The 15,927-nt window shown below is 40.6% G+C and overlaps 1 protein-coding gene across 3 annotated transcripts in view; it reads left to right on the top strand.

Moving 5' to 3' along the window:
• LOC117400245 (leukocyte elastase inhibitor-like) overlaps window positions 1–15,927 on the top strand; it is a 43,770-nt gene that overhangs the window by 8,201 nt on the left and 19,642 nt on the right. The window contains exon 1 of one of the 3 annotated variants that reach the window (XM_059022629.1): window positions 4,575–4,663. The exons of 1 other annotated variant lie outside the window; for it this stretch is intronic. The gene's annotated coding sequence lies outside the window, so the exon portion shown is untranslated. Of the gene's footprint in view, window positions 1–4,574; window positions 4,664–13,745; window positions 13,763–15,927 lie in introns of those variants that run through there. One more of the 3 variants, XM_059022632.1, reaches the window with a different exon arrangement.

Here is a 15,927-nt window from a genome sequence, read left to right as displayed (position 1 = left end):
CTTCTGTAGATAGGCGGTTTTTATTCCTACGCCTTCCTGTGTGCATTAAACTTATGAAACAACAAAAACGTAGAGAAATATAATTACAGGATTTTTCTCGTGTACCCCAGTTTGAAAACCACTGCTCTAAATTGTCTGTCTTGTTAATGCTCTGTCTACTCTCCATCCCAGCTTCAAAACTGCGCTCAATCACAGCAGGTGTAGCCCCTCAGGTTGTAGCCAATCACAGCAGTCTCTCAGTCGAAACTGCATCCTTGTTAAAATTACGCATAAATGTAAAGGAAGGATAAATATAAGTATTTCAGGTGGGGAGCAAATAAAACTAGTATGATGATGCTATACAGATTGTTAATTAGGTGTGTAATAGATTATGGAAGTCAGATTCTAGTGGGAAATTGTAAAAGTAAGATGGAAAAATTGGATAAATTTGCAAGCTACAGCAATAAGGGTGTGTATAGCTTCCGGTCGCTGATGTCTCCAACTGCAGTGGAGAGAAGTTATGGCGTTGCACTGTTGGATTCCATTTTGTGGTACTGATTTAAGAAATAACCCAGTGCACATTGCCCTTTTTAGATGTTAAAACTCCAAATTATGTACATGTATTATTTAATTATATATATATATATATATATATATATATATATATATATATATATATATATATATATATAATTTCTGAAGAGAAATCTCAACTTTCATTTCTGTGTGAATGTACATATTCTTCATTACAGTCACAAATTTGATTACATTTAAGTTATACTGTCCGGGAACCAATTGAGCATTTCCAATCAGTCCTAATCAATAGATAAGTAAGATGCAGAAGCTTCAGATTATGCATGGATACTAAAGGGAATGTGTCTTGTTTGTGTTTAAAAAAAAAACGTATATGACACACTGAGTGTACTAAAAGAGTCTTTATTAAGCACAACTGAACAAAATTACAAAAACGTTTAGAAACGCGAGTTAACAAAAAAATATGCTTGTTACACAATACCTGGTCAGAAAGGAGATCCTTAACGTTACATTAACTCCAAATAAACTGTACAGGAATAATAGAAAGAGGGACGTTTGATTCTTGTTTTTAAAATGTCTTTACTTACCGTCTTATTATTATACGTACACTTGTTCTACACACAAAACATTGAATGTGCTAATGAAACAGCGGATTAGTATACAACTGAACAGAATCTTAATGGGTCAATTGTAACTAACTGAAAGCAGCGTACTAACTGGGGATGATCCCGTGGTTAGTACGCAGCTCCGTACTAAACTAGTACGCAAGTTAAATACCAATTGCAACGAAGTTGGCGGCTGAAGATAGTCCACAGCTGCGTACTAAAAAAGGTCTCAATTGCAACGAACCCAAAATAACTGCTGCTGCCCTCTAGAGGATACTAAGTACGGGACTAACTTAGTCTAACTCTTGCTATGGACTAAGAATTTTAGTATCGTGCTAAGTGGAATAATGGAAGACATGAAAGTCCCAGAATTTACTGGCAGTTTATTTTTGCTGAAATAATAATGTGTGCATATAAAACACACACACACACACACACACACACACACACACACACATATATATATGTTGTCACTATATTTGAAGCATCTGCTGTCTGTACGGATATTGTAATAGTAAAATAAAATTACATTACGACTACAATACTGTTAACAACTATAGTGAAGGAAGGTGTCGGCAGCATTACAGTCATGCATGTAGAGCCTGTAGTATGTGATAGTAGGATTCACATTTGAGAGACGTATTTTTGGGGGGTGGGCAGCAAGTTTTCATTCCCTTTAATTTGAGGGGACTCGACACTGGTGGTTCTTAGGGGCGAGCAGGGATATTGAGGAGTAGGGACACCGTGGGTACAATGTGTTAAGTGTTACTTTATGTAGTAGGACCTTGGGGCACATTGAAAAATAAAATAAACAGTGCTCTTCTCAGGGTGTTTTTAGAAGTGATTATCTATGATACTTCTTCGGAATACCACCCCTTCCCTGTTTTGTACTTTTTGCAGTCCAATGAGAACGGTGTCGAAACAGCCTGTGTGTGTTGAGTGTCAAAAACCAGCTTTGCTAGTTTATTTCATGGCATTGCACTTGGTTGAGTATTTTATAGGCAGTCCGTGTGCCCTGATATGGAGTATTTTACCATGTATATATATCTTAAATAAAAAAATATATATATATATATATTACGTGCACACATATAAATATATGTCAGAGACAAATTAATATTTATGTATAAATGTCGGCCTATTTGTAACATTGTAAAAATGATTATTAACTCATAATATCGTAACATACATACATTACTGTTACAAATATTTCAGCTGTTCTGATTCAGAGCCATCCCGCCTTGCGCCGTGATTGGCTCCCTGTAAAAGGATAAAGCGGTTCTGATAATGAATGAAAGAATGATTTAGAGCCCCCTTCAGTTCCTGTTTGGTAACAACAACAATGCTTGATCCTTAGTACCGTTCTAAAGCTGGGGATCAGCTAGTCTCCAACTTTGTTCCACTTGTTTTTTCGATGCAATTGGTACTAACTTAGTACGCAGCTGGGGATGATCCCGAGATAGTACCCTACTAGCTAGTACGCAACTTAGTACGCAGCACCGTACTAACTCTGCAAGTTCATTGCAATTGACCCAATAATGGGATTAATAACTTAACAGAACTAAGCTTGGAGAAATAAACCACGCCTAGGTTTTCGGATATGGTGTTACCCGAACCCTGTAAGCTGACTCATTCTTTTTCATTGACCTGAACACCTTAGCCCTAACTCTACATCCATTCTCCTGCCTCTTAACTGTATTTAGAAAACAATTAACACATGCTTATACCAAACCAGTAAACGTGAAACAATACAGAGGCTTAATATCAACATCAATATTAATTAAAGTAAACATTCTCTAACTAAAACTGCGAGATCTAAACATATTTTACGAATCTAGTTTAGGCTAGTAGCTTATTCACTTTCCGATCACAAATACGCTTGTACATTTACCTTCTACTCCATGAATATAACCCTCAATCCAATTGCTGTACCCTTTCTGCTGTATGTTTTTTGGAATCTTCGCATTATTATCTGCCCAATTATCAATTTCTTCAACTTATCTGAAGAACACATATTAAAGATTTCGTCCACATCAGTAGCTGCAGTGGCCATGACAGTTGCTCGCACACCAAGCCTCGTTTTCAACCAAACATGGCCGCTGCATGAATAAGGCTTATAGGAGCTATGATATCTGCTCCAATAAATGCTATGCAGGTTTTAATAAATGAGATGCAATTGGAACTAAGGAGAAAGTGGCTAAGTATAAAATATTGGATAAAGGCTAACTCTCTGCATACAGAATTTCCTCCTCGGAAAAGCATGGAAGATAGGTGGATTAATCATTATAAAAGGAGAGGTGGGAAACAAATGGAGGCACGTCAGGGTATTGGATGCAAAAATGGATAAAGGAATTGGGAATGGAAAATCTGAAGTTGGTAAAGAATGTTAATATAAATGTGTTACCGGGATGGTTGATGGAAAAACCAAACTGTTGTATAGAATTGAGTGAGCAAGTGAAGAAAGGAGGGGAAAAAATGGAATTGAAAAGAAAGAGTCAAGCTTTTGTAGAGGAGAAGAGTATGGAGACACTATGTATATATACAGATGGATCCAAGGATCCAAAAACAGGAAGAGTGGCAATGGCATATTATATCCCAGAATTAGATATCTGTAAAATAGCAAGGATATCAGACCATGTATCAGTATATGTTGCAGAAATGGTAGCTATACTATTTGCAATAGTTAAAATAGCTGAAATAAAGCCTAAAAAAGCAGTCATATTTTCAGATTCATTAAGTTTACTTATTGCATTTAAAAGGGGAGTTTAATAATAGAAGAGATATCATGTTTGAAATAATGCAACAATATAAGGAATGTACAATAATGGGGATCGAAGTGATTTTAGTTTGGATTCCTGGTCACTGGCATTCTGGGCAATGAGATGGTAGATCTGGCAGCAAAAAGTGGGTTAAAAAGAGAGGAAATTGATATGGTGATTCCTCTGGGAACGCAGGAAATGGGAGGCTGTGTGAAAAAAATGATAGTAAAAGAATGGCAGGAGGGATGGGATGAAAGCATAAAAGAGCTTTGTTTAGGTTAAGGATTGGCCATAGTTCTTTAAATGAACATCTATTAAGACTGGGGAAACATGAAGATGGAAAGTGTGAAAAATGTAAAGTAGCTGAAACAGTAGAACATTATTTATTAAAGTGTGAGAAATATGAGGAGCAGAGAAGGAAAATGGAGAGGAGGCTGAGAGAAATGGAGGTATATGAGGTCAATATAAAGAACTTGCTGGGAAAAGGGAAAGTGGAAGGGAGACTGAATAGAGAAAAGATACTGACGAAATATATAAAGGAAACAGGAAAAGAAGGGAAGTTATAATAAATAAAACAAAGACAGACAAAGGACTACAGATAGAGGGCGCTAATCATCTAAAATAATAGATGGAATGCGCCCTATAGATTTACCAGAAGAAGAAGAAGAAAAATTATGCATGCTCTTCCACCCCAGAAACTGTACCTGTGTCATTCCTCGAATTGAAAGACAATTGCAAGCTGTGCTTTCTCTGCTGTGTATTTCAACCACTTTAAACCAAACTACAGTAAGTATTAAAAACTAATTGAAGGTTTGTGTTGGATACGCTGTTGTCAATGAATATTCAGATGTCATGCTGGGTGAAGAACTATATAATTCGATAGTACCCAACATAACTGATGCACCGAATCCAGGATTCGGTTTCGGATTGGCCCGAATACCTACTTTTTGAGGAGGGTTCGGATTCGGCCGAATACTTAGGATTCGGTGAACCGAATCCGAATCCTATGTCCGCCCAGACGCACATCCATTTGAATATATCCATCCAATGTGTGCGGTTCTTCTTAAATAAGACACGAATCTGGTATTGAACGTAACTTTTGTATTAAATAACAAGAACATGTTTGATGAACCCTGTCTCAGCTCTCAACTCTCTGAGTTACTGGTGGCGCACGCACTCAACACGTCATGCAGCTGCTGAATGCAAACATACCCCCGTATGCAACAGCACAGTTGCAGTAAACCAGTAATATATAGTAATGGCAAACTGTTGTAGACTTGTGCGTTGTTGCTTTGTATGAGATGTGTTCTAAAGATCATACTGAGAGAAAAAAAAAAATGGTGCACAGAAATATATATTTTTTGTAACTTTACAACTGTCAGGTGTGCAAGACGTTGTTGAACAATATGCTTTAGTAAATACAGTTTTACGTTACTGTAATGTGGCAATACAAGTTGAACCATTTGGAAACTGTTGTGTTTTATTAAAATAATTTTAAAACTATTTAGTAGCCTATTTGATATGTGTTACACACACTGCATTTAAATCAACGTGGGTTTTTATTTTGCAACACCTTGCTCAGGAAAGCCAAGTCAGCCACCTATGAAGCTAAACATTCAAGATCTGAAAGTGCAGTTTGACCTGTTGGATTCCTTTCTGTTCCAAACAACTCACTTTGTGGACAGCTATTACATTTGGTGCTGACTCAGTGACTATTTACAAGTTTTTTTTTTCCTTTTTTGAAAGTGCTTTGTTTCTCTGTTTTAGAAGCTTATTCATTTCAATTTGTTATCAGTAAATAAAATACAAATATACTACAAAAAATGGCTATTTTCTGTACTTGAAATAATTTTCAGTTGGTATAAATTAAAAAGGTTTCATCTATACTAAGGTAAAGAAAATTAAATTTAAACTGAAACAATCATAGCTAATCTCATTATTTTTTTATTGAAAAATTCATACGAAAAATTCATACGAACTCACCAGAGTGTAGCATCTAGCTGTTTTATACCCTAAAACAATCCTGGGGGGAAGCCCCCCGGACCCCCCGAGTGCTACTCAAAAAAAAATGTCAAGGTTGGCAGGTCTAACAATCCAAAGCACCTTTGACCATTGTTCCATCATCCAATTTCTGTGTTCTTGTGCATATTTTAGCCTTTTAATCTTGTTCCCCTTTCTTAACAGAGGTATTCTTACTGCAACACACCCTTTAAGTCCTGATTTCAAGAGTGACCTTCATACTTTCGTAATTTGATGGACAACGACACCTGTGCCTTCTGCCAGTTCTGTAGCTATTCAAAATAAACACGAAGATTTCAAGTTCAGCAGCTCGATCACGCGCACTAAGCCAAACCCACCGTTTTTACTATGACGGTCAAAATGACAGATCCGGTAGTTGTAGGTATAACATATCTTTTATATAACAGATACCAATGCGCTCAATTTCCAAATTACTCTTTGAACTCATCGGTGCGTCAACCCTAAAATGAATATCAAATCAAAACAATGTAACAAAGGTCCACACTCATAGAAAAAACAAATTAGTGGTTTATCTACTGACTTATCTACTGAAGGGGTATGTGGGTAAAACCACTTGTCAATTAAAAACTAGACTTGGTGAAAAATCCGATGTGAACTTCGTGTCGGGGCTAAAAAAGGAGGCTGAGGAGGCCATTGTTCCAGAGGACTCCAGTGAAGTGGAACAATTTGTAACAATGTAACAATTTTTTCTGTAAATTCATTCAATGTCGGGAGCGGAGTCTTCCAATTCACTAGAGTCCTCTGGATCAGTGGCCTCCTTAACCTCCTCAAAACGGGGAAAGAAGAAGTCTAGACACCTGTTGGACTGTTTTCGGTCACAGGGACATAGAGAAAAATGGCTGAAGGATGTGTTTTATAAAGTCAAAAGTGTCAAGCGTGACAGTTTATTTGTTAAAAAAATCAAGACAACAAAAACAATTTTTAGTTAATTATGCATTAGCATTCAAGCCTCTTGGTAATAAGATCAAATCAATAGTGACTAAACATTGGCATATTTTGTCTTCTGACAGGTCTTTGGGTTCAGTTTTTAAAACTCCCCCTCTTTCTACTTTGAAAAGAGCACCTAACCTTAAAATGTTAGGTTACTTAGGTATGTGTGGGAGCAGCTCCCTCCCCTTTCACTGTTGGAATATGCGCTAGTCATATGCCATATCACTGAGCTTTCAATACCAAAGCTACCAAAGGCCACACCCCCACGGCGACGCACTTCCCCTATAAGTAGCGACGCCTCGGGGAGCTCTTCCTCTTTTCGCATAGAATTCCGCTGAGAACCACAGCGGGCAGTGGGTTGTCTCTGCCGAGGCGAAGAGATCGATCTGTGCCCTGCTGAACCTTGCCCATATGCCCTCGACCACCTGAGGATGGAGGTGCCATTCTCCTGGGGGCGGAACTGTTCTGGACAGCAAATCCGCCGCCGAGTTCTGCACTCCTGGAAGATGGGCTGCTCGTAAAGATAGAAACTTCCTCTGAGCCCAGAGAAGTAATGAGGTAGCCATCCGGCACAGCTGTCTTGAGCAAAGTCCACCCTGGTGATTGACATACGCCACGACTGTCCTGTTGTCTGAATGGACAAGGACATGCCTGCGACGTAGCACCGGGAGGAAGTGTAGAAGGGCGAGGAACACAGCTCGGAGCTCCAGCGTGTTGATGTTTGCGGAGGTCCAACGGCCCTGGACTCCTCTGCCACACCACACCGCTCCCGTGCCTGTGGCTGAGGCATCCGTGGTGATGACCATTCGCCTGTGGATGGCACCCATGCTCACTCCCTCCCGACGATGGAGAGGGGAGTCCCACCAGCGGAGGGCAGACCGACACCTGCGGGACACCTTCAGCTGACGGTATCTGTCACTCTCGGGGTGCAGGCTGAAAGAATTCAGCCAGGTCTGGAGGGGGCACATGCGAAGGAGACCAAGGGGAAGGGCGACTGTAGCCGCTGCCATTAGGCCCAGCAATGTCTAACACAGCATCAATGGCACTGATGTCCCTAGCTGAAAGCGGAACACACATGCTCAGAGGGCCGTGACTCTTCCGACAGGTACCCCCTCATGGTGCGGGAATCCAATCGGAGCCCAAAATTTTTTTTTCCCTTGTTCGGGAATGAGGTGACTCTTCGTCTCGTTGAGTGAGAGGCCCAACCTCATTATGTGCTCCACCACTGCCAATGTGTTGGCGATGGCGCTCTCCTGTGATTGGGACAAAATCAACCAGTCGTCCAGACAGTTTAGGATCCTGATCCCCCGCAGCCGCAGGGGACCCTGGAGGGCATCTGTGCACTTGGTGAAAGTGCACGCCGCCAAGGAGAGACCAAACGGCAGAACACAGAATTTGTACACTTCGCTCTGGAATGCAAAGCGAAGGTATTTCCTGTGACCGGGCCTGATGGGTACTTGGAAATACGCATCCCTTAATGTCCACTGTTGAAAACCAGTCGTCTCGCCGGATGGACTGGAGAATCTGCCGATGCGTGAGCATCCAAAATCGTTTCTTCTTCAAGAAGCGATTGAGGTCCCGTAAGTCCAGGATAGGACAAAGGCCTCCGCCCTTCTTGGGGATCAGAAAATACTTCAAGTAGAACCCGTCCAACTGGACATCTGGTTCCACTCGGCAAATAGCCCGCTTTGCCAGCAAAGCCACCACTTCCTGTTTTAGAGCTAGCACTTGACTCGGGTCTGTCACTGTCATGACTAAAACCCCGGAAAAGGGGGGGGGGGGTGCCTCCTTTGAATTGGTGTGCGTACCCTGCCTGTACTGTAGCTTGTACCCAATTGTCGGTGGTACATTGCCTCCAGGCCGACAGATGGTACTGCAGGAAGGGGTGCTGGGCTATCGGCCACAGACCGTCAGGAGCCTGGCTCAGGGGAAGCGCGTTTACTGCTCTTCCCCTCCTCCTTTGCTTGGGAATGAGGTTTCCGACTGCGATGACCTCGCTTCCTTGGAGGGGGTTGTCTGCCACGGGTATCCATCGACGCCTGGTCCAATGACCCCTTGGAAGGTCAATGAGGTTGGTTCCGAGGAACCCCCGTCCATCACTTCCAGTGATTCTTTCCCTGTAGAAAATCCAAGGAGTCCATGGAGTCATCCCTAAATGGAATCCAAGGAGTCAGATGCAGCTACCGAGAGCGCATCTGAACAATCCCACTGGGTTGAGCCCGGCAGGGGAGCCATTTTAATTATTGGCTCCGACCCCACCTGCGGGGAAAGAGGGGCCTGCTCCCTTTTCTGGGAGGCAATGAACTCCAGTACCTCACTCATCTGATTCTGGAGCACCGCGAGGGCCGACAGTTCTGTGTCCTCAACACGCTGCTGCTTTCTCCCAGGACGAGGCGGGGTGGAGGAAGGGAGCTGAGTATCCCAGATCGTGGCTGCACCATGAAAGGCCACTAAAGTGGCTGCGGCGGACGTGCCTACGCCAGTGGCAGGCACTCCTGTAAGCAGCCGCAATCTCTGATGGAGTGTCCAGTTCTGGAAGACCCCACATATTCAGCATGAGTCAGGATCTGTAAGAGTACATGCACTGGAACAGTACATGCACTGGACATGCAGGTCCTTGCAAGAAATCTTCCTCCTACAGGATGAGCAGGGATAAAACCCTGCTGTTACTGTAGCCATATTTATGACAAGCTGCAGTACCCTAACCCTCCTGAACGGGGGGGGGGGGGGGGGGGGGGAGGGGGTGATGTAGAGCTTCCCTAATACTCCAAAACACTGTCCACGCCCTCTCTGAACTCAACTGCCTTGGTTTACCGAAAAAGGAGCAGGAGGGCTTTTTCCAGTGTTTTTAAGCTTTCCTGAACTCAACCGCCACGGTTACAAACTAACCCAGAGGAGCAGGAGGGAGCCCTCCTGTACTCAATTTCAGTGATAAACACGAAAGAGCAGGACTTGTAGTACCCTTTTTGAACTCAACCGCAGTGAGCAAGAGGGTTTTTTTTAATATATATTATTATTAATGCACCTTTCCTGAACTCAAGCTCAGCGGCCAGCTAACTGAGAAGGAGCAGGAGGACACTTCCCTGTACTCTACCTCAGTGATTAGTATAACTAATCAAGAAGGAGCAGGTAGGCTTGTGCAGTATCCTAACCCTCCCTGAACTCAGATCCAGCGACCAGAACTTAATCAAGCAGGAGCAGGGAGGGGGTAGTGAACCATAGCTAAAACGTGCAAGCACATCTGTAGCCTGATACACACGCTGCATTTAGAAGTGCAGCACACGCTCTACCTGAACTCAACCACCCTGATTAGAACTAATCTAGAGGGAGCAGGGGGAAAGGGATACTTACCTTGGAACACAGGCAAGATGGCGCCTGAGAACTGTAAACAACAGAAACTCAAACTGCCGTGTTTTTTTTTTTTTTTTTTAATTGCCTTGTACTGGGAATCCGTGGAAGGGGTGCTACAAAAATACCAGCTTCCTAGCACTGAAAAACAGTCTGGACTAGCAACAGTACACACAGCTCAGATTTTGAGACGACCGCTATGAAAAAGCGAAAAGAGGAAGAGCTCCCCAAGACGTCGCTACTTATAAGGGAAGTGCGTCGCTATGGGGGCGTGGCCTTTAGCAGCGTTGGTATTTAAAGCTCAGTGATTCGGCATATGACTAGCACATATTCCAACAGTGAAAGGGGAGGGAGCTGCGACCACGAAATAGAACTATGTTGGTGAAAGCAGATGCACATAAATCAAAGAGTGAAAGAGCGTTTATAATGGGATGCTTTCCATGTTACAACTGTGTTTCTTGTAAGAATCTTATAAAGTCTGTTTTTTTTAATTGTCCTTGTGAACGGGGAGGGATTTGGACTGACCGTCAGGTGCATGCGGGAGCCTGTAGGGGGTTCGTATTCTCCGTGTATTCCCACGCTGTCAGGCAATGTTTTGTTGACGGGGCTCAGCTGTGAGGAAATCGGCTGATGTTCTGTCATTGGCTGGGGGGAGGGACTACACAGGGTGAATGAATTAATAAAAAGGCACTGTTTTGTATCCTGGAAAAGCAGAGGCTCTGGAGCAGCGACTCGGAGAGACGGAGTGGCAATTCAGCGCAAGGCTTACAGACCCGGGGTGCAAGCATGCCACACGGTTTATTTACTGTCCTACTATTTTTTAGTTAGCAAGTTTAGCGGGACTGAGCTGTCCCGCAGTGTATGAGTGGGTACAGAACAGTGAGGGAGCAACGAGCCGCAGTAAAAACCTGCACACTTTATTTTGTAGTTTTTTCCTTAAAGTATTTTGTTTTCCTTTTTTCTTTCGCCTTTTCACTTATTGTTACTTTGGATTACACATCTGTGTGTGTTGTATGAAGATGGGGCACAATACCATTGTTGCTAGAGTGCCTGAAATATAATGAAAACACCTGCCAACCAAGCTCACCCTAATAAATCTGGGCGCCTGTGCCGGCATTTCATATTTGAACTTGGTGTCTGGCTCGTGTCTTCCCACACCCTACCACAGTCATACAACTGGTAAAATACGAAAGATCAAATCTTGTATAACATGTAACACCTCACATGTAGTTTCTGCTGACTTGTCCATGTGGAAAGGGGTATTAGACTTAATGAACATAGAAGCTCCGTTCAGAGACAAGATATAACATCACCAGTTGCGAAACATTTTTTGGAAGAAAACCATGACATTGATACTTTAAGGTGTATTGGAATAGAAAAAGTAAGTCAAAATAAGAGGGGTGGTAATCTTAATAATAAATTACTACAGAGTGAATCGAATTTTTAATTTAAATACTGTGGTACCCAATGGATTAAATGAAGAATTAGATTTGGTACCTTTTTTATGAACTATATCAAATTTTTGTTTTAAGAATGATCGCTTTTATTTAAGCTTGATTAATAATTAAAATAATGAGTTAGGAAATTGGTTTATTAGTTTATCTATATAACTTAGGTTTATGGGGTATTTGAAGGATCAATGCTGAATAATTAATCGATGTCTGTAACTCAAATGAGGAATGTTTCATTTTGTATGTAAATTACACTGAGATAACTGTTTTATAACTTAAGTGAAAATTGATGAACAAATATCTGAGATATACCAGGTGTGGCAAATCAATTGGTAATTTGTGTTGTGTACCCATTGAACTAACATTTTACTTAATTGTAATTACCTGTTAACCTCTGTGTGTTAAAACCGAGGTATTGAAGCTGTGTATACACACCGATGAAGGCTTTTTTGCTGAAACATGTTTGTGATTTTTCTTTGTGGATTAGAACTTTAATCTGTTTGTCCTTGAAAAAATGAGGCTGTGAAATGAAGAATAAATAATGAAAATGACTTCTGAAATCAATTTGTTTTTCTTATGAGTGCTGACCTTTGTTACATTGTTCTGATTTAATAACATAGTATCTCTCCATAGCCCTGGGTCTACTGATGTTTAATACATATATTTAGGAAAAGTCAAAAAAGCACAGGCGCCTAGCTGCCAAATCAGTGGAGAAAATTCATTTAAAAACCTCCATCGGTCGAAAAGACTGCTCCGGTAGTTCTAGTGTTAAATTTAAGACTGATAATTAAGTCATTAAACCTGGGCAAAGCTGCCAAACCCCTTTGTTAGGACATGCACCTAATGTCGGAGTGCACCTTGACAACCTGGCATAGGCTCAGGGTGCTGGAAGGTGTTTTGAGGCTTGCTAATCCATGGAGATTAATATGTCATGCAAGTGGTGTAGATTTAGCAGAGGATTGCGATGAATGTGATTATCTACAATGTAATGGTGGCTCGCACCTTCTAAATGATTGAAGAGAGAAGCCGACTTTCAGATATTTGGTCTGTTGCTAAGCACCCCCATTCTTTTGTTTCCTTTCTGAAAAACATGAAGCAGTCTGGACTTTGGGGAAAAAATATCCCTGGTTTAAAGCAGCAATACAATATATTTGAACTGATTTAAACTAAAAAAGGTCTAGGCATTGACCAAGAGATTGTGGCCTTCAGTTTTGAAACCTACATATCAACCCAGAGTAATACAGCATCCTGGAAAAAGGTCTGGACCATACTATCACTAATCTTAAAGGGGATAGGAAACACTTTTCAGATTGTTTGTAAATGATAAAATAGATGGGAAAGCAATGGAATCTCTGGTTTGTTTTGATTGTTTTTGATCGCCGGTATATGTGAAACGAGCTGTTTAAATTCCGCGGCCTATCAAACTGTAATCTGCCTGCTGGAAATCACTCTTGTGACATCCCTGGTTGGAGAACCAGGGGTGTGCAATTCGTATCGACCGACACCCTGGACAGCGAGATTTGTGTGAGGGACAAAGTTTTACTGTTATACTTTGCCCGTCGAACAAGTAGTTTTTATGTATTTATTTTTCCTATGTTTATTCTGTTGCTAGAAAACACGGGTATGTTTTTAGAGCCACGCAAGTTTCTGAAAATTGAATTGCGGAAGTCTAGCACCACACAAACATTTTTAAAAGTGTTTACGTCTCACACTATCACTTCTGATTGTCTAGCTGTCGGAAAAGTTGATCTTCTATTGGTTACAAAGAAACCCAGAAATGGCTGCCAAGAGAGCCTCTGGCAATGCACAGATTAGTCTTTTAAATTTTAAGGTATTATTCACATTTTTTTGTAAACTAGCAAATAAGTGATGCTGCTTTCTTATGGCATGAGCCTGACATTTAAATTCAACAATCTAGTAAAAGTTTAAAAACAAAACAAAACAAAACAAAAAACGCACCATAGTTGCTAAGGTATTAGTGGATTACAAAAAATCATGTTGTGTAATTTAGAACATTATTTCTGAGTATACTTTGCGTTCAAGCGTGTACAGTACTTGTTGGGATGTTTAAAAAAAAAGTGAAGTTTACTGTTTAGAAGCATTTCAAGACAAACTTGTAAGTATGTTTTTTCTTTCAATTTTAGAGTTACTAACCTTTTTGCTATTTACCATATTTACATTTTTCTTTAGATTTAAATGCTATGTTTAATATAAATATAATATATATATATATATTTGTATATACATATAAAAAAATACATATATATATAAACTGCAGTTTTGCAGCGACAATCAAGATTTCTTTGCCAAAAGTGAGGAAATGTGTGTGTTTTTAGGAAATTGTGGCTTTCCAGACAAGATCATCACTAAAGCTAAATCCTGCATTTCAAATATAAATAGAAAAAATGCTTTACATAATAACAATACACAACACACAGGTGATACATACATACAGTGCCTATAGAAATTTTACACCCCTTTCAAAATGTTCACCTTTTGTTGCCTTATAGCCCGGAATTAAAATGCATTAAAATAGTTTTTTTTCATTTATCTACACATCCTACCCCACAACTTCCAAGTAAAAAACATATTCTAGAAATGTGTAGAAAGTTAATTAAAACTGAAATAGCCTGGTTGGATAAGTGTCCATCCCCTTGTAATAGCAATCCTAAATTAGCTCAGGTGTAACCAATCGCCTTCAAAATCACACACCAAGTTAAGTGGCTTCCACCTGTGTTAAATTGTAGTGATTCACATGATTTCAGGATCAATTCTGCAGTTCCTGTAGGTTCCCTCTGCTGGGTAGTGCATTTCAAAGCAAAGACTCAACCATGAGCACCAAGGTGTTTTCAAAAGAACTCTGGGACAAAGTTGTTGAAAGGCACAGATCAAGGGATAGGTATAAAAAAATCAGATCAGGCCTTCCCTCCAAACTGGATGACTGAGCAAGAAGGAGACTGATCAGAGAGGCTACCAAGAGGCCAATGGCAAATTTGCTGCAAGAGCTACAGGCTTTTATCGCCAAGACTGGTCAAAGTGTGCATGTGACAACAATATCCCAAGCATTCCGCAAATCTGGCCTGTATGGTAGGGTGGCAAGAAGGAAGCCATTACTAAAGAAAGCCCACCTTGAATCCCGTTTGAAGTATGCAAAAAAACACTCAGGAGATTCTGTAGCCATGTGGCAAAAAGTTTTGTGGTCTGAGGAAACTAAAATTGAACTTTTTGGATTAAATTGCTAAGCGTTATGTTTGGCGCAAACCCAGCACAGCATCACCCAAAGAACACCATCCCTACTGTGAAGCATGGTGGTGGCAGCATCATGTTATGGGGATGTTTCTCACTGGCAGGGACTGGGGCACTAGGATAGAAGGGAAAATGAATGGAGCAAAGTACAGAGAAGTCCTTGAGGAAAACCTGCTGCTCTCTGCAAGAAAGCTGAAATTGGGACGGAAGTTCAACTTTCAGCATGACAACGACCCAAAGCACACAGCCAAAGCTACACTGGAGTGGCTAATGAACAAAAAAGTAAATGTCCTTGAGTGGCCCAGTCAGAGCCCCGACCTAAATCCAATCGAAAAATTTGTGGCATGACTTGACGATTGCTGTCCATCAATGCTCCCCAAGGAACTTGACAGATCTTGAACAGTTTTGTAAAGAAGAATGGTCACATATTGCCAAATCTAGGTGTGCAAAGTTGGTAGAGACCTATCCCAACAGACTCATAGCTGTAATTGCTGCCAAAGGTGGTTCCACCAAGTATTAACTCAGGGTGGTGGAGACTTATCCAATTATGATCTTTAAGTTTTGTATTTAATATATAATTTTTTTCTCAATAAAAACTTTTTTTCCCCTTAACAGTATGGCGTGTAGATAAGTGGAAAAAGAATCCTCATTTAGATGCATGAAACTCTGAGGCACTGACACAACAAAATGTGAAAAAAGTTCAAGGGGGTGTACACTTTCTATAGGCACTGTAATATATATATATATATATATATATATATATATATATATATATATACTTTTTTTTACTAGATTTGAACAGAAGCGATATTAGTTATTTATTAGATGCACAATCCATCTATTTGTGAAACTAATAAAACGTGAAGATTGTCAAATATGTTTATTAATAGAAATATGAAATTCTTATATATGAGATTATCTGTACAATATTTGATGGCAATGTATGAATTAAATGTATTCATTAATTTATGTATTTATTTTTCAGTGAGAGTAGTGCAGGGAAAGAATGTTGCCCCCCCCCCCCCCCCCCCAAAA

Source organism: Acipenser ruthenus, chromosome 4 (genome assembly GCF_902713425.1).
Source record: "Acipenser ruthenus chromosome 4, fAciRut3.2 maternal haplotype, whole genome shotgun sequence".
NCBI lineage: Eukaryota > Metazoa > Chordata > Actinopteri > Acipenseriformes > Acipenseridae > Acipenser > Acipenser ruthenus.
This window is presented reverse-complemented; position numbering and strand designations above follow the sequence as displayed.